Source organism: Staurois parvus, unplaced genomic scaffold (assembly GCF_062004578.1).
Source record: "Staurois parvus isolate SC_StPar_1 unplaced genomic scaffold, SC_StPar_1.0 ptg000390l, whole genome shotgun sequence".
In the NCBI taxonomy this organism is placed as follows: Eukaryota; Metazoa; Chordata; class Amphibia; order Anura; family Ranidae; genus Staurois; species Staurois parvus.
In genome coordinates, this window is record NW_028318186.1 from 12,757,303 (window position 1) to 12,780,297 (window position 22,995).

General features: G+C 46.4%; 1 protein-coding gene and 1 pseudogene across 1 annotated transcript in view; one reads left to right on the forward strand and one right to left on the reverse strand.

Annotated features, from left to right (window-relative positions):
• LOC149455704 (cytochrome P450 2A4-like) overlaps positions 1-415 on the reverse strand; it is a 62,900-nt gene extending 62,485 nt beyond the window's left edge. Inside the window, exon 1 of the mRNA XM_089686103.1 lies at positions 146-415. The gene's annotated coding sequence lies outside the window, so the exon portion shown is untranslated. The remainder of the gene's footprint in view (positions 1-145) is intronic.
• A 1,066-nt stretch (positions 416-1,481) lies between these two features.
• LOC149455706 (U2 spliceosomal RNA) lies at positions 1,482-1,596 on the forward strand (annotated as a pseudogene).
• Positions 1,597-22,995: the final 21,399 nt, after the last annotated feature.

A 22,995-nucleotide genomic window follows, 5' to 3' on the forward strand; every position in this document is an offset into this window, starting at 1 on the left:
TCCCATTCACCTCCCCAGTAAGAAACGCAACAGATGAAGTGCATGTAGTAACCGCAGAGAGAATCTCTCTAAGGGTGGGTTCAGGATTATCTTCAATAGAAACAGCAACCTATGTCCAATGAGACTGGGATGGTGGGATACTCACTGCGGAACTGCCAGTCTTCCAGTGCAAGAGGGATCTGAGTACAGCCTGCACAGTCTAAGTCTGAAGTTGTTTTTAGGAAGTTTCCCTGGTGAGCGGCCTGGCAAATAACTTTCCTTCCTTCCCCTGTTTAGCCATCTCGGAGCAGGAGAAACTGCACCAAGTGAAAGCAGAGAGGGCAGAGCACACCCTGGGGACCAAAAGTGCCGTTCAGACTGGAGAACGAGGTGCCAAACAGGATAAACGACAGGATGCACAGCGGCGCACACTAAGCACACGTACTACTGCACGAGTATAAAACTGGCAGCCCTCCAGTTGTTGCCAAACTACAAGTACCATGAGGCATTGCAAGATTGACAGTTACAAGCATGACTCCCAAAGGCAGTGGCATGATGGGGCTTGTAGTTTCGCAACAGCTGGAGGGCCACCAGTTTGACACCCCTGTCCTACTGCATACAATGCTGGCCATGCCCCCCTTACTTCCTTTTTTAATGCTCCTGATGTGCTCTTATATCCTAAAGGCCAGCATTCTTTTTGTTCTACCTATCTATTGCAAGCTGCATTCGTATTCTATACAATACACCACCCCCTCTGTTCTACAAGTTATGCAGTCACGTATAGCATACTGTACTCCCGTACTGTGAGATAGAAAAGTTTTCCTTTTGAAGATATTTTTTACGCTTTTACATCCAAAGCATCTGCCGCAGGCAAAAAAAGCCTTTTCTCGTAAAAAAAAAAAAAGACACAATACTATTAAATTGAGGTGGATCCACAACATTCCTCACCAACCTGTCTTTTAGACTAAATGCTTTTTTTATAAATAAATTTGGGATTTGGGGGTACTACATTATTCAACCATTTGTCCAGAATCAAAATGCCCCAATGTTTCCTTATAATGTGTTCCACTTTCTTATACTGGTAGTTATTATTATTATTTATTATTATTAGACAGTATTTATAAAGCGCCGATAGTTCTCTCAGCGCTGTACATTACAAAGGGGGACAGAACATGTGACAGAACAATACCAATACAATGCAAAACATGAGGGGATCGAGGGCCCTGCTCTTTCGAGCTTACAATCTAGAAGTTATAGTCCAAAATGATTGCTGCTAAGTAATCCTTATTCTCAATATTTTTTCTCTCATCCCGGATTAGATCTTTTCTATCTATCCTGTCTACACGTTTCTTTTTCTCTTCTAAAAAAGCTTTTTCATATCCTTTTTGACAGAACATCTCACTAATTTTTGTGGCTTCTCTATTATATTCATCTCCTTCTATATAATTCCTTCTGATCCTTGTGAATTGCCCTGTAGGGCTATTCATAAGCCACATTTTGTGATCGCTTCTCGGCCTTTTGGCTAAGATCAAGTGTAGTATCTGTTCTTATCAGTGTCCAGTGGGGGTGCTACCGACCATTCTAGTTTACGGGGATGGTTGTTGTACAGTACCCTCACTGGTATGATGGGGGTCCGGAAGGCTAGTACCGGAGGGACAGAAACCAGGGAGCGCCATGATTCGTTCTGGGGCCTTGGGAGTAATTCCTCTGGGGAGACCGGAAAGACCCAGTTCCTCCTGGTTTGAGCATGCTACCTTGGTCTGGCCTGGGGCTGAGGAGGCAAAAAGTCCGCAAACTCAGTGCCCCCTGAGGAGACGCGCTCAGGGGTGTCACTAGTAACACTTGGGTGTGGGACCCCACGGTGTGAAGATGACACATGGCCACTGTTTTTACACTCTTTTTTGCACAGCGCCCTAAGGACCAGGTCTTTTGGCTAAGTCCAGGGCAATTTTTGCTACGGGCCTCAGGGCCTGGTCTGTGCACTATTAGGCACGGTACCACTTTTTTATTTTTATTCTATTTATTTATTCACTCCCACGTTTTGTCACTTTTTGCTTTCTTATGTGTGTGTTTTTCACGGATGGAGGGTGTGGGTCCTCGGGCCTTACCTGAAGTCTAGGGGGAGGATGTGTGGCCATACGGTTCCTTCCTCCCCTGATCCCTAGGGGGTTTTCTCTTCGGGAGAACCCCCTTGCCTAGTACTGGATGTCCGGCTTCGGCTGGGCATAAGGAACGGTGGTCCACCAGGCCTTTTGGCCAGGAGGACCAAATGGGAACCTTGTCCCTGTCAGGAGCTTCGTGCCCCGGGGGATCGGGTGAACGGTCCAACCCTTTCGGGGGTAGGACAAACACACCCCTAAGTGCACGTTTTTCGTGTGTGTGTTTCTGCACTTGCACTTTTTTGCGGACACTTACGGGTTTTTTCGTTACAGTCTCACGTTTGCGGACTTAAAAAAAAAAAAAAAAAAAAATTTGTATGACACCGCCCCTCACATAGTACACTAATAATATGTTGAGGGGGTGTGATCTCCGGTATTTGTATGACACCGCCCCTCACATAGCACACTAATAATATGTTGGGGGGTGTGATCTCCGGTATTTGTATGACACCGCCCCTCACATAGTACACTAATAATATGTTGGGGGGTGTGATCTCCGGTATTTGTATGACACCGCCCCTCACATAGCACACTAATAATATGTTGGGTGGTGTGATCTCCGGTATTTGTATGACACCGCCCCTCACATAGCACACTAATAATATGTTGGGGGGTGTGATCTCCGGTATTTGTATGACACCGCCCCTCACATAGTACACTAATAATATGTTGGGGGGGTGTTATCTCCGGTATTTGTATGACACCGCCCCTCACACAGTACACTAATAATATGTTGGGGGTGTGATCTCCGGTATTTGTATGACACCGCCCCTCACATAGCACACTAATAATATGTTGGGGGGTGTGATCTCCGGTATTTGTATGACACCGCCCCTCACATAGTACACTAATAATATGATGGGGGGTGTGATCTCCGGTATTTGTATGACACCGCCCCTCACATAGCACACTAATAATATGTTGGGGGGTGTGATCTCCGGTATTTGTATGACACCGCCCCTCACATAGTACACTAATAATATGATGGGGGGTGTGATCTCCGGTATTTGTATGACACCGCCCCTCACATAGCACACTAATAATATGTTGGGGGGTGTGATCTCTGGTATTTGTATGACACCGCCTCTCACATAGTACACTAATAATATGTTGGGGGGTGTGATCTCCGGTATTTGTATGACATCGCCCCTCACATTACACTAATAATATGTTGGGGGGTGTGATCTCCGGTATTTGTATGACACCGCCCCTCACATTACACTAATAATATGTTGGGGGGTGTGATCTCCGGTATTTGTATGACACCGCCCCTCACATAGCACACTAATAATATGTTGGGGGTGTGATCTCCGGTATTTGTATGACACCGCCCCTCACATAGCACACTAATAATATGTTGGGGGTGTGATCTCCGGTATTTGTATGACACCGCCCCTCACATAGTACACTAATAATATGTTGGGGGGTGTGATCTCCGGTATTTGTATGACACCGCCCCTCACATAGCACACTAATAATATGTTGGGGGGGTGTGATCTCTGGTATTTGTATGACACCGCCCCTCACATAGTACACTAATAATATGTTGGGGGGTGTGATCTCCGGTATTTGTATGACACCGCCCCTCACATAGCACACTAATAATATGTTGGGGGGGTGATCTCCGGTATTTGTATGACACCGCCCCTCACATAGCACACTAATAATATGTTGGGGGTGTGATCTCCGGTATTTGTATGACACCGCCCCTCACATAGTACACTAATAATATGTTGGGGGGTGTGATCTCCGGTATTTGTATGACACCGCCCCTCACATAGCACACTAATAATATGTTGGGGGGTGTGATCTCCGGTATTTGTATGACACCCCCCCTCACATAGTACACTAATAATATGTTGGGGGTGTGATCTCCGGTATTTGTATGACACCGCCCCTCACATGGTACACTAATAATATGTTGGGGGTGTGATCTCCGGTATTTGTATGACACCGCCCCTCACATGGTACACTAATAATATGTTGGGGGGGTGTGATCTCCGGTATTTGTATGACACCGCCCCTCACATAGCACACTAATAATATGTTGGGGGGGTGTGATCTCCGGTATTTGTATGACACCGCCCCTCACATAGCACACTAATAATATGTTGGGGGGGTGTGATCTCCGGTATTTGTATGACACCGCCCCTCACATAGCACACTAATAATATGTTGGGGGTGTGATCTCCGGTATTTGTATGACACCGCCCCTCACATAGTACACTAATAATATGTTGGGGGGTGTGATCTCCGGTATTTGTATGACACCGCCCCTCACATATTACACTAATAATATGTTGGGGGGTGTGATCTCCGGTATTTGTATGACACCGCCCCTCACATAGCACACTAATAATATGTTGGGGGTGTGATCTCCGGTATTTGTATGACACCGCCCCTCACATAGCACACTAATAATATGTTGGGGGGTGTGATCTCTGGTATTTGTATGACACCGCCCCTCACATAGCACACTAATAATATGTTGGGGGGTGTGATCTCCGGTATTTGTATGACACCGCCCCTCACATAGCACACTAATAATATGTTGGGGTGGTGTGATCTCTGGTATTTGTATGACACCGCCCCTCACATAGTACACTAATAATATGTTGGGGGTGTGATCTCCGGTATTTGTATGACACCGCCCCTCACATAGTACACTAATAATATGTTGAGGGGGTGTGATCTCCTGTATTTGTATGACACCGCCCCTCACATAGCACACTAATAATATGTTGGGGGGTGTGATCTCCGGTATTTGTATGACACCGCCCCTCACATAGTACACTAATAATATGTTGGGGGGTGTGATCTCCGGTATTTGTATGACACCGCCCCTCACATAGCACACTAATAATATGTTGGGTGGTGTGATCTCCGGTATTTGTATGACACCGCCCCTCACATAGTACACTAATAATATGTTGGGGGGAGTGATCTCCGGTATTTGTATGACACCGCCCCTCACATAGTACACTAATAATATGTTGGAGGTGTGATCTCCGGTATTTGTATGACACCGCCCCTCACATAGTACACTAATAATATGTTGGGGGGGTGATCTCCGGTATTTGTATGACACCGCCCCTCACACAGTACACTAATAATATGTTGGGGGTGTGATCTCCGGTATTTGTATGACACCGCCCCTCACATAGCACACTAATAATATGTTGGGGGAGGTGTGATCTCCGGTATTTGTATGACACCGCCCCTTACATAGCACACTAATAATATGTTGGGGGTGTGATCTCCAGTATTTGTATGACACCGCCCCTCACATAGCATACCAATAATATGTTGGGGGGGGTGATCTCCGGTATTTGTATGACACCGCCCCTCACATAGCACACTAATAATATGTCAGGGGTGTGATCTCCGGTATTTGTATGACACCGCCCCTCACATAGTACACTAATAATATGTTGGGGGGGTGATCTCCGGTATTTGTATGACACCGCCCCTCACATAGCACACTAATAATATGTCAGGGGTGTGATCTCCGGTATTTGTATGACACCCCCCCTCACATAGTACACTAATAATATGTTGGGGGTGTGATCTCCGGTATTTGTATGACACCGCCCCTCACATAGTACACTAATAATATGTTGGGGGTGTGATCTCCGGTATTTGTATGACACCGCCCCTCACATAGTACACTAATAATATGTTGGGGGGTGTGATCTCCGGTATTTGTATGACACCGCCCCTCACATAGCACACTAATAATATGTTGGGGGGTGTGATCTCCGGTATTTGTATGACACCGCCCCTCACATAGCACACTAATAATATGTTGGGGGAGTGATCTCCGGTATTTGTATGACACCGCCCCTCACATAGTACACTAATATTATGTTGGGGGGTGTGATCTCCGGTATTTGTATGACACCGCCCCTCACATAGTACACTAATAATATGTTGGGGGGTGTGATCTCCGGTATTTGTATGACACCACCCCTCACATAGTACACTAATAATATGTTGGGGGTGTGATCTCCGGTATTTGTATGACACCGCCCCTCACATAGCACACAAATATTATGTTGGGGGTGTGATCTCCGGTATTTGTATGACACCGCCCCTCACATAGTACACTAATGATATGTCGGGGGGGTGTGATCTCCGGTATTTGTATGACACCACCCCTCACATAGCACACTAATAATATGTTGGGGGGTGTGATCTCCGGTATATGTATGACACCGCCCCTCACATAGCATACTAATAATATGTTGGGGGTGTGATCTCCGGTATTTGTATGACACCGCCCCTCACATAGCACACTAATAATATGTTGGGGGGTGTGATCTCCGGTATTTGTATGACACCGCCCCTCACATAGCACACTAATAATATGTTGGGGGGTGTGATCTCCGGTATTTGTATGACACCGCCCCTCACATAGCACACTAATAATATGTTGGGGTGGTGTGATCTCTGGTATTTGTATGACACCGCCCCTCACATAGTACACTAATAATATGTTGGGGGTGTGATCTCCGGTATTTGTATGACACCGCCCCTCACATAGTACACTAATAATATGTTGAGGGGGTGTGATCTCCGGTATTTGTATGACACCGCCCCTCACATAGTACACTAATAATATGTTGGGGGGGTGATCTCCGGTATTTGTATGACACCGCCCCTCACACAGTACACTAATAATATGTTGGGGGGTGTGATCTCCGGTATTTGTATGACACCGCCCCTCACATAGCACACTAATAATATGTTGGGGGGAGTGATCTCCGGTATTTGTATGACACCGCCCCTCACATAGCACACTAATAATATGTTGGGGGGAGTGATCTCCGGTATTTGTATGACACCGCCCCTCACATAGCACACTAATAATATGTTGGGGGGAGTGATCTCCGGTATTTGTATGACACCGCCCCTCACATAGCACACTAATAATATGTTGGGGGTGTGATCTCCGGTATTTGTATGACACCGCCCCTCACATAGTACACTAATAATATGTTGGGGGTGTGATCTCCGGTATTTGTATGACACCGCCCCTCACATAGTACACTAATAATATGTTGGGGGTGTGATCTCCGGTATTTGTATGACACCGCCCCTCACATAGTACACTAATAATATGTTGGGGGTGTGATCTCCGGTATTTGTATGACACCGCCCCTCACATAGCACACTAATAATATGTTGGGGGTGTGATCTCCGGTATTTGTATGACACCGCCCCTCACATAGTACACTAATAATATGTTGGGGGTGTGATCTCCGGTATTTGTATGACACCGCCCCTCACATAGCACACTAATAATATGTTGGGGGAGGTGTGATCTCCGGTATTTGTATGACACCGCCCCTCACATAGCACACTAATAATATGTTGGGGGGTGTGATCTCCGGTATTTGTATGACACCGCCCCTCACATAGCACACTAATAATATGTTGGGGGGGTGTGATCTCCGGTATTTGTATGACACCGCCCCTCACATAGCACACTAATAATATGTTGGGGGGGTGATCTCCGGTATTTGTATGACACCGCCCCTCACACAGTACACTAATAATATGTTGGGGGGGTGATCTCTGGTATTTGTATGACACCGCCCCTCACATAGTACACTAATAATATGTTGGGGAGTGTGATCTCCGGTATTTGTATGACACCGCCCCTCACATAGTACACTAATAATATGTTGGGGGGTGTGATCTTTGGTATTTGTATGACACCGCCCCTCACATAGCACACTAATAATATGTTGGGGGTGTGATCTCCGGTATTTGTATGACACCGCCCCTCACACAGTACACTAATAATATGTTGGGGGGGTGTGATCTCCGGTATTTGTATGACACCGCCCCTCACATAGCACACTAATAATATGTTGGGGGTGTGATCTCCGGTATTTGTATGACACCGCCCCTCACATAGTACACTAATAATATGTTGGGGGTGTGATCTCCGGTATTTGTATGACACCGCCCCTCACATAGTACACTAATAATATGTTGGGGGTGTGATCTCCGGTATTTGTATGACACCGCCCCTCACATAGTACACTAATAATATGTTGGGGGTGTGATCTCCGGTATTTGTATGACACCGCCCCTCACATAGCACACTAATAATATGTTGGGGGTGTGATCTCCGGTATTTGTATGACACCGCCCCTCACATAGTACACTAATAATATGTTGGGGGTGTGATCTCCGGTATTTGTATGACACCGCCCCTCACATAGCACACTAATAATATGTTGGGGGAGGTGTGATCTCCGGTATTTGTATGACACCGCCCCTCACATAGCACACTAATAATATGTTGGGGGGTGTGATCTCCGGTATTTGTATGACACCGCCCCTCACATAGCACACTAATAATATGTTGGGGGGGTGTGATCTCCGGTATTTGTATGACACCGCCCCTCACATAGCACACTAATAATATGTTGGGGGGGTGATCTCCGGTATTTGTATGACACCGCCCCTCACACAGTACACTAATAATATGTTGGGGGGGTGATCTCTGGTATTTGTATGACACCGCCCCTCACATAGTACACTAATAATATGTTGGGGAGTGTGATCTCCGGTATTTGTATGACACCGCCCCTCACATAGTACACTAATAATATGTTGGGGGGTGTGATCTCTGGTATTTGTATGACACCGCCCCTCACATAGCACACTAATAATATGTTGGGGGTGTGATCTCCGGTATTTGTATGACACCGCCCCTCACACAGTACACTAATAATATGTTGGGGGGGTGATCTCTGGTATTTGTATGACACCGCCCCTCACATAGTACACTAATAATATGTTGGGGGGGTGTGATCTCTGGTATTTGTATGACACCGCCCCTCACATAGTACACTAATAATATGTTGGGGGGTGTGATCTCTGGTATTTGTATGACACCGCCCCTCACATAGTACACTAATAATATGTTGGGGGGTGATCTCAGGTATTTGTATGACACCGCCCCTCACATAGCACACTAAAAATATGTTGGGGGGTGTGATCTCTGGTATTTGTATGACACCGCCCCTCACATAGTACACTAATAATATGTTGGGGGGGTGTGATCTCCGGTATTTGTATGACACCGCCCCTCACACAGTACACTAATAATATGTTGGGGGGGTGTGATCTCCGGTATTTGTATGACACCGCCCCTCACATAGCACACTAATAATATGTTGGGGGGTGTAATCTCCGGTATTTGTATGACACCGCCCCTCACATAGTACACTAATAATATGATGGGGGGTGTGATCTCCGGTATTTGTATGACACCGCCCCTCACATAGTACACTAATAATATGTTGGGGGGTGTGATCTCCGGTATTTGTATGACACCGCCCCTCACATAGCACACTAATAATATGTTGGGGGTGTGATCTCTGGTATTTGTATGACACCGCCCCTCACATTACACTAATAATATGTTGGGGGTGTGATCTCTGGTATTTGTATGACACCGCCCCTCACATTACACTAATAATATGTTGGGGGGTGTGATCTCCGGTATTTGTATGACACCGCCCCTCACATAGTACACTAATAATATGTTGGGAGGTGTGATCTCCGGTATTTGTATGACACCGCCCCTCACATAGCACACTAATAATATGTTGGGGGTGTGATCTCCGGTATTTGTATGACACCGCCCCTCACATAGCACACTAATAATATGTTGGGGGTGTGATCTCCGGTATTTGTATGACACCGCCCCTCACATAGTACACTAATAATATGTTGGGGGGTGTGATCTCCGGTATTTGTATGACACCGCCCCTCACATAGCACACTAATAATATGTTGGGGGGGTGTGATCTCTGGTATTTGTATGACACCGCCCCTCACATAGTACACTAATAATATGTTGGGGGGTGTGATCTCCGGTATTTGTATGACACCGCCCCTCACATAGCACACTAATAATATGTTGGGGGGGTGATCTCCGGTATTTGTATGACACCGCCCCTCACATAGCACACTAATAATATGTTGGGGGTGTGATCTCCGGTATTTGTATGACACCGCCCCTCACATAGTACACTAATAATATGTTGGGGGGTGTGATCTCCGGTATTTGTATGACACCGCCCCTCACATAGTACACTAATAATATGTTGGGGGGGTTATCTCCGGTATTTGTATGACACCGCCCCTCACATAGCACACTAATAATATGTTGGGGGGTGTGATCTCCGGTATTTGTATGACACCGCCCCTCACATAGCACACTAAAAATATGTTGGGGGGTGTGATCTCCGGTATTTGTATGACACCGCCCCTCACATAGCACACTAATAATATGTTGGGGGGTGTGATCTCCGCTATTTGTATGACACCGCCCCTCACATAGCACACTAATAATATGTTGGGGGGGTTATCTCCGGTATTTGTATGACACCGCCCCTCACATAGCACACTAATAATATGTTGGGGGGGTGATCTCCGGTATTTGTATGACACCGCCCCTCACATAGCACACTAATAATATGTTGGGGGAGGTGATCTCCGGTATTTGTATGACACCCCCCCTCACATAGCACACTAATAATATGTTGGGGGGTGTGATCTCCGGTATTTGTATGACACCGCCCCTCACATAGCACACTAATAATATGTTGGGGGGGTGTGATCTCCGGTATTTGTATGACACCGCCCCTCACATAGTACACTAATAATATGTTGGGGGGGTGTGATCTCCGGTATTTGTATGACACCGCCCCTCACATAGCACACTAATAATATGTTGGGGGGGTGATCTCCGGTATTTGTATGACACCGCCCCTCACATAGTACACTAATAATATGTTGGGGGGGTGTGATCTCCGGTATTTGTATGACACCGCCCCTCACACAGTACACTAATAATATGTTGGGGGGGGTGATCTCCGGTATTTGTATGACACCGCCCCTCACATAGCACACTAATAATATGTTGGGGGGTGTGATCTCCGGTATTTGTATGACACCGCCCCTCACATAGTACACTAATAATATGTTGGGGGGGTGTGATCTCCGGTATTTGTATGACACCGCCCCTCACATAGCACACTAATAATATGTTGGGGGGTGTAATCTCCGGTATTTGTATGACACCGCCCCTCACATAGTACACTAATAATATGATGGGGGGTGTGATCTCCGGTATTTGTATGACACCGCCCCTCACATAGTACACTAATAATATGTTGGGGGGTGTGATCTCCGGTATTTGTATGACACCGCCCCTCACATAGCACACTAATAATATGTTGGGGGTGTGATCTCTGGTATTTGTATGACACCGCCCCTCACATTACACTAATAATATGTTGGGGGTGTGATCTCTGGTATTTGTATGACACCGCCCCTCACATTACACTAATAATATGTTGGGGGGTGTGATCTCCGGTATTTGTATGACACCGCCCCTCACATAGTACACTAATAATATGTTGGGAGGTGTGATCTCCGGTATTTGTATGACACCGCCCCTCACATAGCACACTAATAATATGTTGGGGGTGTGATCTCCGGTATTTGTATGACACCGCCCCTCACATAGCACACTAATAATATGTTGGGGGTGTGATCTCCGGTATTTGTATGACACCCCCCTCACATAGTACACTAATAATATGTTGGGGGTGTGATCTCCGGTATTTGTATGACACCGCCCCTCACATAGTACACTAATAATATGTTGGGGGGTGTGATCTCCGGTATTTGTATGACACCGCCCCTCACATAGTACACTAATAATATGTTGGGGGTGTGATCTCCGGTATTTGTATGACACCGCCCCTCACATAGCACACTAATAATATGTTGGGGGTGTGATCTCCGGTATTTGTATGACACCGCCCCTCACATAGCACACTAATAATATGTTGGGGGTGTGATCTCCGGTATTTGTATGACACCGCCCCTCACATGGTACACCAATAATATGTTGGGGGTGTCATCTCCGGTATTTGTATGACACCGCCCCTCACATAGCACACTAATAATATGTTGGGGGTGTGATCTCCGGTATTTGTATGACACCGCCCCTCACATAGTACACTAATAATATGTTGGGGGTGTGATCTCCGGTATTTGTATGACACCGCCCCTCACATAGCACACTAATAATATGTTGGGGGGGTGTGATCTCCGGTATTTGTATGACACCGCCCCTCACATAGCACACTAATAATATGTTGGGGGGTGTGATCTCCGGTATTTGTATGACACCGCCCCTCACATAGTACACTAATAATATGTTGGGGGGGTGATCTCCGGTATTTGTATGACACCGCCCCTCACATAGCACACTAATAATATGTTGGGGGGTGTGATCTCCGGTATTTGTATGACACCGCCCCTCACATAGCACACTAATAATATGTTGGGGGGTGTGATCTCCGGTATTTGTATGACACCGCCCCTCACATAGTACACTAATAATATGTTGGGGGGGTGTTATCTCCGGTATTTGTATGACACCGCCCCTCACACAGTACACTAATAATATGTTGGGGGGGGTGATCTCCGGTATTTGTATGACACCGCCCCTCACATAGCACACTAATAATATGTTGGGGGTGTGATCTCCGGTATTTGTATGACACCGCCCCTCACATAGCACACTAATAATATGTTGGGGGTGTGATCTCCGGTATTTGTATGACACCGCCCCTCACATAGCACACTAATAATATGTTGGGGGGTGTGATCTCCGGTATTTGTATGACACCGCCCCTCACATAGTACACTAATAATATGATGGGGGGTGTGATCTCCGGTATTTGTATGACACCGCCCCTCACATAGCACACTAATAATATGTTGGGGGGTGTGATCTCTGGTATTTGTATGACACCGCCTCTCACATAGTACACTAATAATATGTTGGGGGGTGTGATCTCCGGTATTTGTATGACACCGCCCCTCACATTACACTAATAATATGTTGGGGGGTGTGATCTCCGGTATTTGTATGACACCGCCCCTCACATTACACTAATAATATGTTGGGGGGTGTGATCTCCGGTATTTGTATGACACCGCCCCTCACATAGCACACTAATAATATGTTGGGGGTGTGATCTCCGGTATTTGTATGACACCGCCCCTCACATAGCACACTAATAATATGTTGGGGGTGTGATCTCCGGTATTTGTATGACACCGCCCCTCACATAGTACACTAATAATATGTTGGGGGGTGTGATCTCCGGTATTTGTATGACACCGCCCCTCACATAGCACACTAATAATATGTTGGGGGGGTGTGATCTCTGGTATTTGTATGACACCGCCCCTCACATAGTACACTAATAATATGTTGGGGGGTGTGATCTCCGGTATTTGTATGACACCGCCCCTCACATAGCACACTAATAATATGTTGGGGGGGTGATCTCCGGTATTTGTATGACACCGCCCCTCACATAGCACACTAATAATATGTTGGGGGTGTGATCTCCGGTATTTGTATGACACCGCCCCTCACATAGTACACTAATAATATGTTGGGGGGTGTGATCTCCGTTATTTGTATGACACTGCCCCTCCCATGGTACACTAATAATATGTTGGGGGTGTGATCTCCGGTATTTGTATGACACCGCCCCTCACATGGTACACTAATAATATGTTGGGGGGGTGTGATCTCCGGTATTTGTATGACACCGCCCCTCACATAGCACACTAATAATATGTTGGGGGGGTGTGATCTCCGGTATTTGTATGACACCGCCCCTCACATAGTACACTAATAATATGTTGGGGGGGTGTGATCTCCGGTATTTGTATGACACCCCCCCTCACATAGCACACTAATAATATGTTGGGGTGGTGTGATCTCTGGTATTTGTATGACACCGCCCCTCACATAGTACACTAATAATATGTTGGGGGTGTGATCTCCGGTATTTGTATGACACCGCCCCTCACATAGTACACTAATAATATGTTGAGGGGGTGTGATCTCCGGTATTTGTATGACACCGCCCCTCACATAGCACACTAATAATATGTTGGGGGGTGTGATCTCCGGTATTTGTATGACACCGCCCCTCACATAGCACACTAATAATATGTTGGGTGGTGTGATCTCCGGTATTTGTATGACACCGCCCCTCACATAGTACACTAATAATATGTTGGGGGGAGTGATCTCCGGTATTTGTATGACACCGCCCCTCAAATAGTACACTAATAATATGTTGGAGGTGTGATCTCCGGTATTTGTATGACACCGCCCCTCACATAGTACACTAATAATATGTTGGGGGGGTGATCTCCGGTATTTGTATGACACCGCCCCTCACATAGTACACTAATAATATGTTGGGGGGGTGATCTCCGGTATTTGTATGACACCGCCCCTCACATAGTACACTAATAATATGTTGGGGGGAGTGATCTCCGGTATTTGTATGACACCGCCCCTCAAATAGTACACTAATAATATGTTGGAGGTGTGATCTCCGGTATTTGTATGACACCGCCCCTCACACAGTACACTAATAATATGTTGGTGTGATCTCCGGTATTTGTATGACACCGCCCCTCACATAGCACACTAATAATATGTTGGGGGAGGTGTGATCTCCGGTATTTGTATGACACCGCCCCTCACATAGCACACTAATAATATGTTGGGGGTGTGATCTCCAGTATTTGTATGACACCGCCCCTCACATAGCATACCAATAATATGTTGGGGGGGGTGATCTCCGGTATTTGTATGACACCGCCCCTCACATAGCACACTAATAATATGTTGGGGGGGTTATCTCCGGTATTTGTATGACACCGCCCCTCACATAGCACACTAATAATATGTTGGGGGGGTGATCTCCGGTATTTGTATGACACCGCCCCTCACATAGCACACTAATAATATGTTGGGGGAGGTGATCTCCGGTATTTGTATGACACCCCCGCTCACATAGCACACTAATAATATGTTGGGGGGTGTGATCTCCGGTATTTGTATGACACCGCCCCTCACATAGCACACTAATAATATGTTGGGGGGGTGTGATCTCCGGTATTTGTATGACACCGCCCCTCACATAGTACACTAATAATATGTTGGGGGGGTGTGATCTCCGGTATTTGTATGACACCGCCCCTCACATAGTACACTAATAATATGTTGGAGGTGTGATCTCCGGTATTTGTATGACACCGCCCCTCACATAGCACACTAATAATATGTTGGGGGGGTGATCTCCGGTATTTGTATGACACCGCCCCTCACATAGTACACTAATAATATGTTGGGGGGGTGTGATCTCCGGTATTTGTATGACACCGCCCCTCACACAGTACACTAATAATATGTTGGGGGGGGTGATCTCCGGTATTTGTATGACACCGCCCCTCACATAGCACACTAATAATATGTTGGGGGGTGTGATCTCCGGTATTTGTATGACACCGCCCCTCACATAGTACACTAATAATATGTTGGGGGGGTGTGATCTCCGGTATTTGTATGACACCGCCCCTCACATAGCACACTAATAATATGTTGGGGGGTGTGATCTCCGGTATTTGTATGACACCGCCCCTCACATAGTACACTAATAATATGATGGGGGGTGTGATCTCCGGTATTTGTATGACACCGCCCCTCACATAGTACACTAATAATATGTTGGGGGGTGTGATCTCCGGTATTTGTATGACACCGCCCCTCACATAGCACACTAATAATATGTTGGGGGTGTGATCTCTGGTATTTGTATGACACCGCCCCTCACATTACACTAATAATATGTTGGGGGTGTGATCTCTGATATTTGTATGACACCGCCCCTCACATTGCACTAATAATATGTTGGGGGGTGTGATCTCCGGTATTTGTATGACACCGCCCCTCACATAGCACACTAATAATATGTTGGGGGGTGTGATCTCCGGTATTTGTATGACACCGCCCCTCACATAGTACACTAATAATATGTTGGGGGGGTGTGATCTCCGGTATTTGTATGACACCGCCCCTCACATAGCACACTAATAATATGTTGGGGGTGTGATCTCCGGTATTTGTATGACACCGCCCCTCACATAGCACACTAATAATATGTTGGGGGTGTGATCTCCGGTATTTGTATGACACCGCCCCTCACATAGCACACTAATAATATGTTGGGGGTGTGATCTCCGGTATTTGTATGACACCGCCCCTCACATAGTACACTAATAATATGTTGGGGGGTGTGATCTCCGGTATTTGTATGACACCGCCCCTCACATAGCACACTAATAATATGTTGGGGGGGTGTGATCTCTGGTATTTGTATGACACCGCCCCTCACATAGTACACTAATAATATGTTGGGGGGTGTGATCTCCGGTATTTGTATGACACCGCCCCTCACATAGCACACTAATAATATGTTGGGGGGGTGATCTCCGGTATTTGTATGACACCGCCCCTCACATAGCACACTAATAATATGTTGGGGGTGTGATCTCCGGTATTTGTATGACACCGCCCCTCACATAGTACACTAATAATATGTTGGGGGTGTGATCTCCGGTATTTGTATGACACCGCCCCTCACATAGCACACTAATAATATGTTGGGGGTGTGATCTCCGGTATTTGTATGACACCGCCCCTCACATAGCACACTAATAATATGTTGGGGGTGTGATCTCCGGTATTTGTATGACACCGCCCCTCACATTACACTAATAATATGTTGGGGGGTGTGATCTCCGGTATTTGTATGACACCGCCCCTCACATTACACTAATAATATGTTGGGGGGTGTGATCTCCGGTATTTGTATGACACCGCCCCTCACATAGCACACTAATAATATGTTGGGGGTGTGATCTCCGGTATTTGTATGACACCGCCCCTCACATAGCACACTAATAATATGTTGGGGGTGTGATCTCCGGTATTTGTATGACACCGCCCCTCACATAGTACACTAATAATATGTTGGGGGGTGTGATCTCCGGTATTTGTATGACACCGCCCCTCACATAGCACACTAATAATATGTTGGGGGGGTGTGATCTCTGGTATTTGTATGACACCGCCCCTCACATAGTACACTAATAATATGTTGGGGGGTGTGATCTCCGGTATTTGTATGACACCGCCCCTCACATAGCACACTAATAATATGTTGGGGGGGTGATCTCCGGTATTTGTATGACACCGCCCCTCACATAGCACACTAATAATATGTTGGGGGTGTGATCTCCGGTATTTGTATGACACCGCCCCTCACATAGTACACTAATAATATGTTGGGGGGTGTGATCTCCGTTATTTGTATGACACTGCCCCTCCCATGGTACACTAATAATATGTTGGGGGTGTGATCTCCGGTATTTGTATGACACCGCCCCTCACATGGTACACTAATAATATGTTGGGGGGGTGTGATCTCCGGTATTTGTATGACACCGCCCCTCACATAGCACACTAATAATATGTTGGGGGGGTGTGATCTCCGGTATTTGTATGACACCGCCCCTCACATAGTACACTAATAATATGTTGGGGGGGTGTGATCTCCGGTATTTGTATGACACCCCCCCTCACATAGCACACTAATAATATGTTGGGGTGGTGTGATCTCTGGTATTTGTATGACACCGCCCCTCACATAGTACACTAATAATATGTTGGGGGTGTGATCTCCGGTATTTGTATGACACCGCCCCTCACATAGTACACTAATAATATGTTGAGGGGGTGTGATCTCCGGTATTTGTATGACACCGCCCCTCACATAGCACACTAATAATATGTTGGGGGGTGTGATCTCCGGTATTTGTATGACACCCCCCCTCACATAGCACACTAATAATATGTTGGGTGGTGTGATCTCCGGTATTTGTATGACACCGCCCCTCACATAGTACACTAATAATATGTTGGGGGGAGTGATCTCCGGTATTTGTATGACACCGCCCCTCAAATAGTACACTAATAATATGTTGGAGGTGTGATCTCCGGTATTTGTATGACACCGCCCCTCACATAGTACACTAATAATATGTTGGGGGGGTGATCTCCGGTATTTGTATGACACCGCCCCTCACACAGTACACTAATAATATGTTGGTGTGATCTCCGGTATTTGTATGACACCGCCCCTCACATAGCACACTAATAATATGTTGGGGGAGGTGTGATCTCCGGTATTTGTATGACACCGCCCCTCACATAGCACACTAATAATATGTTGGGGGTGTGATCTCCAGTATTTGTATGACACCGCCCCTCACATAGCATACCAATAATATGTTGGGGGGGGTGATCTCCGGTATTTGTATGACACCGCCCCTCACATAGCACACTAATAATATGTTGGGGGGGTTATCTCCGGTATTTGTATGACACCGCCCCTCACATAGCACACTAATAATATGTTGGGGGGGTGATCTCCGGTATTTGTATGACACCGCCCCTCACATAGCACACTAATAATATGTTGGGGGAGGTGATCTCCGGTATTTGTATGACACCCCCCCTCACATAGCACACTAATAATATGTTGGGGGGTGTGATCTCCGGTATTTGTATGACACCGCCCCTCACATAGCACACTAATAATATGTTGGGGGGGTGTGATCTCCGGTATTTGTATGACACCGCCCCTCACATAGCACACTAATAATATGTTGGGGGGGTGTGATCTCCGGTATTTGTATGACACCGCCCCTCACATAGTACACTAATAATATGTTGGAGGTGTGATCTCCGGTATTTGTATGACACCGCCCCTCACATAGCACACTAATAATATGTTGGGGGGGTGATCTCCGGTATTTGTATGACACCGCCCCTCACATAGTACACTAATAATATGTTGGGGGGGTGTGATCTCCGGTATTTGTATGACACCGCCCCTCACACAGTACACTAATAATATGTTGGGGGGGGTGATCTCCGGTATTTGTATGACACCGCCCCTCACATAGCACACTAATAATATGTTGGGGGGTGTGATCTCCGGTATTTGTATGACACCGCCCCTCACATAGTACACTAATAATATGTTGGGGGGGTGTGATCTCCGGTATTTGTATGACACCGCCCCTCACATAGCACACTAATAATATGTTGGGGGGTGTGATCTCCGGTATTTGTATGACACCGCCCCTCACATAGTACACTAATAATATGATGGGGGGTGTGATCTCCGGTATTTGTATGACACCGCCCCTCACATAGCACACTAATAATATGTTGGGGGGTGTGATCTCCGGTATTTGTATGACACCGCCCCTCACATAGCACACTAATAATATGTTGGGGGGTGTGATCTCCGGTATTTGTATGACACCGCCCCTCACATAGTACACTAATAATATGTTGGGGGGGTGTTATCTCCGGTATTTGTATGACACCGCCCCTCACACAGTACACTAATAATATGTTGGGGGGGGTGATCTCCGGTATTTGTATGACACCGCCCCTCACATAGCACACTAATAATATGTTGGGGGTGTGATCTCCGGTATTTGTATGACACCGCCCCTCACATAGCACACTAATGATATGTTGGGGGTGTGATCTCCGGTATTTGTATGACACCGCCCCTCACATAGTACACTAATAATATGATGGGGGGTGTGATCTCCGGTATTTGTATGACACCGCCCCTCACATAGCACACTAATAATATGTTGGGGGGTGTGATCTCTGGTATTTGTATGACACCGCCTCTCACATAGTACACTAATAATATGTTGGGGGGTGTGATCTCCGGTATTTGTATGACATCGCCCCTCACATTACACTAATAATATGTTGGGGGGTGTGATCTCCGGTATTTGTATGACACCGCCCCTCACATTACACTAATAATATGTTGGGGGGTGTGATCTCCGGTATTTGTATGACACCGCCCCTCACATAGCACACTAATAATATGTTGGGGGTGTGATCTCCGGTATTTGTATGACACCGCCCCTCACATAGCACACTAATAATATGTTGGGGGTGTGATCTCCGGTATTTGTATGACACCGCCCCTCACATAGTACACTAATAATATGTTGGGGGGTGTGATCTCCGGTATTTGTATGACACCGCCCCTCACATAGCACACTAATAATATGTTGGGGGGGTGTGATCTCTGGTATTTGTATGACACCGCCCCTCACATAGTACACTAATAATATGTTGGGGGGTGTGATCTCCGGTATTTGTATGACACCGCCCCTCACATAGCACACTAATAATATGTTGGGGGGGTGATCTCCGGTATTTGTATGACACCGCCCCTCACATAGCACACTAATAATATGTTGGGGGTGTGATCTCCGGTATTTGTATGACACCGCCCCTCACATAGTACACTAATAATATGTTGGGGGGTGTGATCTCCGGTATTTGTATGACACCGCCCCTCACACAGTACACTAATAATATGTTGGGGGTGTGTGATCTCCGGTATTTGTATGACACCGCCCTTCACATAGCACACTAATAATATGTTGGGGGTGTGATCTCCGGTATTTGTATGACACCGCCCCTCACATAGTACACTAATAATATGTTGGGGGTGTGATCTCCGGTATTTGTATGACACCGCCCCTCACATGGTACACTAATAATATGTTGGGGGGGTGTGATCTCCGGTATTTGTATGACACCGCCCCTCACATAGCACACTAATAATATGTTGGGGGGGTGTGATCTCCGGTATTTGTATGACACCGCCCCTCACATAGCACACTAATAATATGTTGGGGGGGTGTGATCTCCGGTATTTGTATGACACCGCCCCTCACATAGTACACTAATAATATGTTGGGGGTGTGATCTCCGGTATTTGTATGACACCGCCCCTCACATAGCACACTAATAATATGTTGGGGGGTGTGATCTCTGGTATTTGTATGACACCGCCCCTCACATAGCACACTAATAATATGTTGGGGGGTGTGATCTCCGGTATTTGTATGACACCGCCCCTCACATAGCACACTAATAATATGTTGGGGTGGTGTGATCTCTGGTATTTGTATGACACCGCCCCTCACATAGTACACTAATAATATGTTGGGGGTGTGATCTCCGGTATTTGTATGACACCGCCCCTCACATAGTACACTAATAATATGTTGAGGGGGTGTGATCTCCGGTATTTGTATGACACCGCCCCTCACATAGCACACTAATAATATGTTGGGGGGTGTGATCTCCGGTATTTGTATGACACCGCCCCTCACATAGTACACTAATAATATGTTGGGGGGTGTGATCTCCGGTATTTGTATGACACCGCCCCTCACATAGCACACTAATAATATGTTGGGTGGTGTGATCTCCGGTATTTGTATGACACCGCCCCTCACATAGTACACTAATAATATGTTGGGGGGAGTGATCTCCGGTATTTGTATGACACCGCCCCTCACATAGTACACTAATAATATGTTGGAGGTGTGATCTCCGGTATTTGTATGACACCGCCCCTCACATAGTACACTAATAATATGTTGGGGGGGTGATCTCCGGTATTTGTATGACACCGCCCCTCACACAGTACACTAATAATATGTTGGGGGTGTGATCTCCGGTATTTGTATGACACCGCCCCTCACATAGCACACTAATAATATGTTGGGGGAGGTGTGATCTCCGGTATTTGTATGACACCGCCCCTCACATAGCACACTAATAATATGTTGGGGGTGTGATCTCCAGTATTTGTATGACACCGCCCCTCACATAGCATACCAATAATATGTTGGGGGGGGTGATCTCCGGTATTTGTATGACACCGCCCCTCACATAGCACACTAATAATATGTCAGGGGTGTGATCTCCGGTATTTGTATGACACCGCCCCTCACATAGTACACTAATAATATGTTGGGGGTGTGATCTCCGGTATTTGTATGACACCGCCCCTCACATAGCACACTAATAATATGTCAGGGGTGTGATCTCCGGTATTTGTATGACACCCCCCCTCACATAGTACACTAATAATATGTTGGGGGTGTGATCTCCGGTATTTGTATGACACCGCCCCTCACATAGTACACTAATAATATGTTGGGGGTGTGATCTCCGGTATTTGTATGACACCGCCCCTCACATAGTACACTAATAATATGTTGGGGGGTGTGATCTCCGGTATTTGTATGACACCGCCCCTCACATAGCACACTAATAATATGTTGGGGGGTGTGATCTCCGGTATTTGTATGACACCGCCCCTCACATAGCACACTAATAATATGTTGGGGGAGTGATCTCCGGTATTTGTATGACACCGCCCCTCACATAGTACACTAATATTATGTTGGGGGGTGTGATCTCCGGTATTTGTATGACACCGCCCCTCACATAGTACACTAATAATATGTTGGGGGGTGTGATCTCCGGTATTTGTATGACACCACCCCTCACATAGTACACTAATAATATGTTGGGGGTGTGATCTCCGGTATTTGTATGACACCGCCCCTCACATAGCACACAAATATTATGTTGGGGGTGTGATCTCCGGTATTTGTATGACACCGCCCCTCACATAGTACACTAATGATATGTCGGGGGGGTGTGATCTCCGGTATTTGTATGACACCACCCCTCACATAGCACACTAATAATATGTTGGGGGGTGTGATCTCCGGTATATGTATGACACCGCCCCTCACATAGCATACTAATAATATGTTGGGGGTGTGATCTCCGGTATTTGTATGACACCGCCCCTCACATAGCACACTAATAATATGTTGGGGGGTGTGATCTCCGGTATTTGTATGACACCGCCCCTCACATAGCACACTAATAATATGTTGGGGTGGTGTGATCTCTGGTATTTGTATGACACCGCCCCTCACATAGTAACGTTTCTGTGGCCCT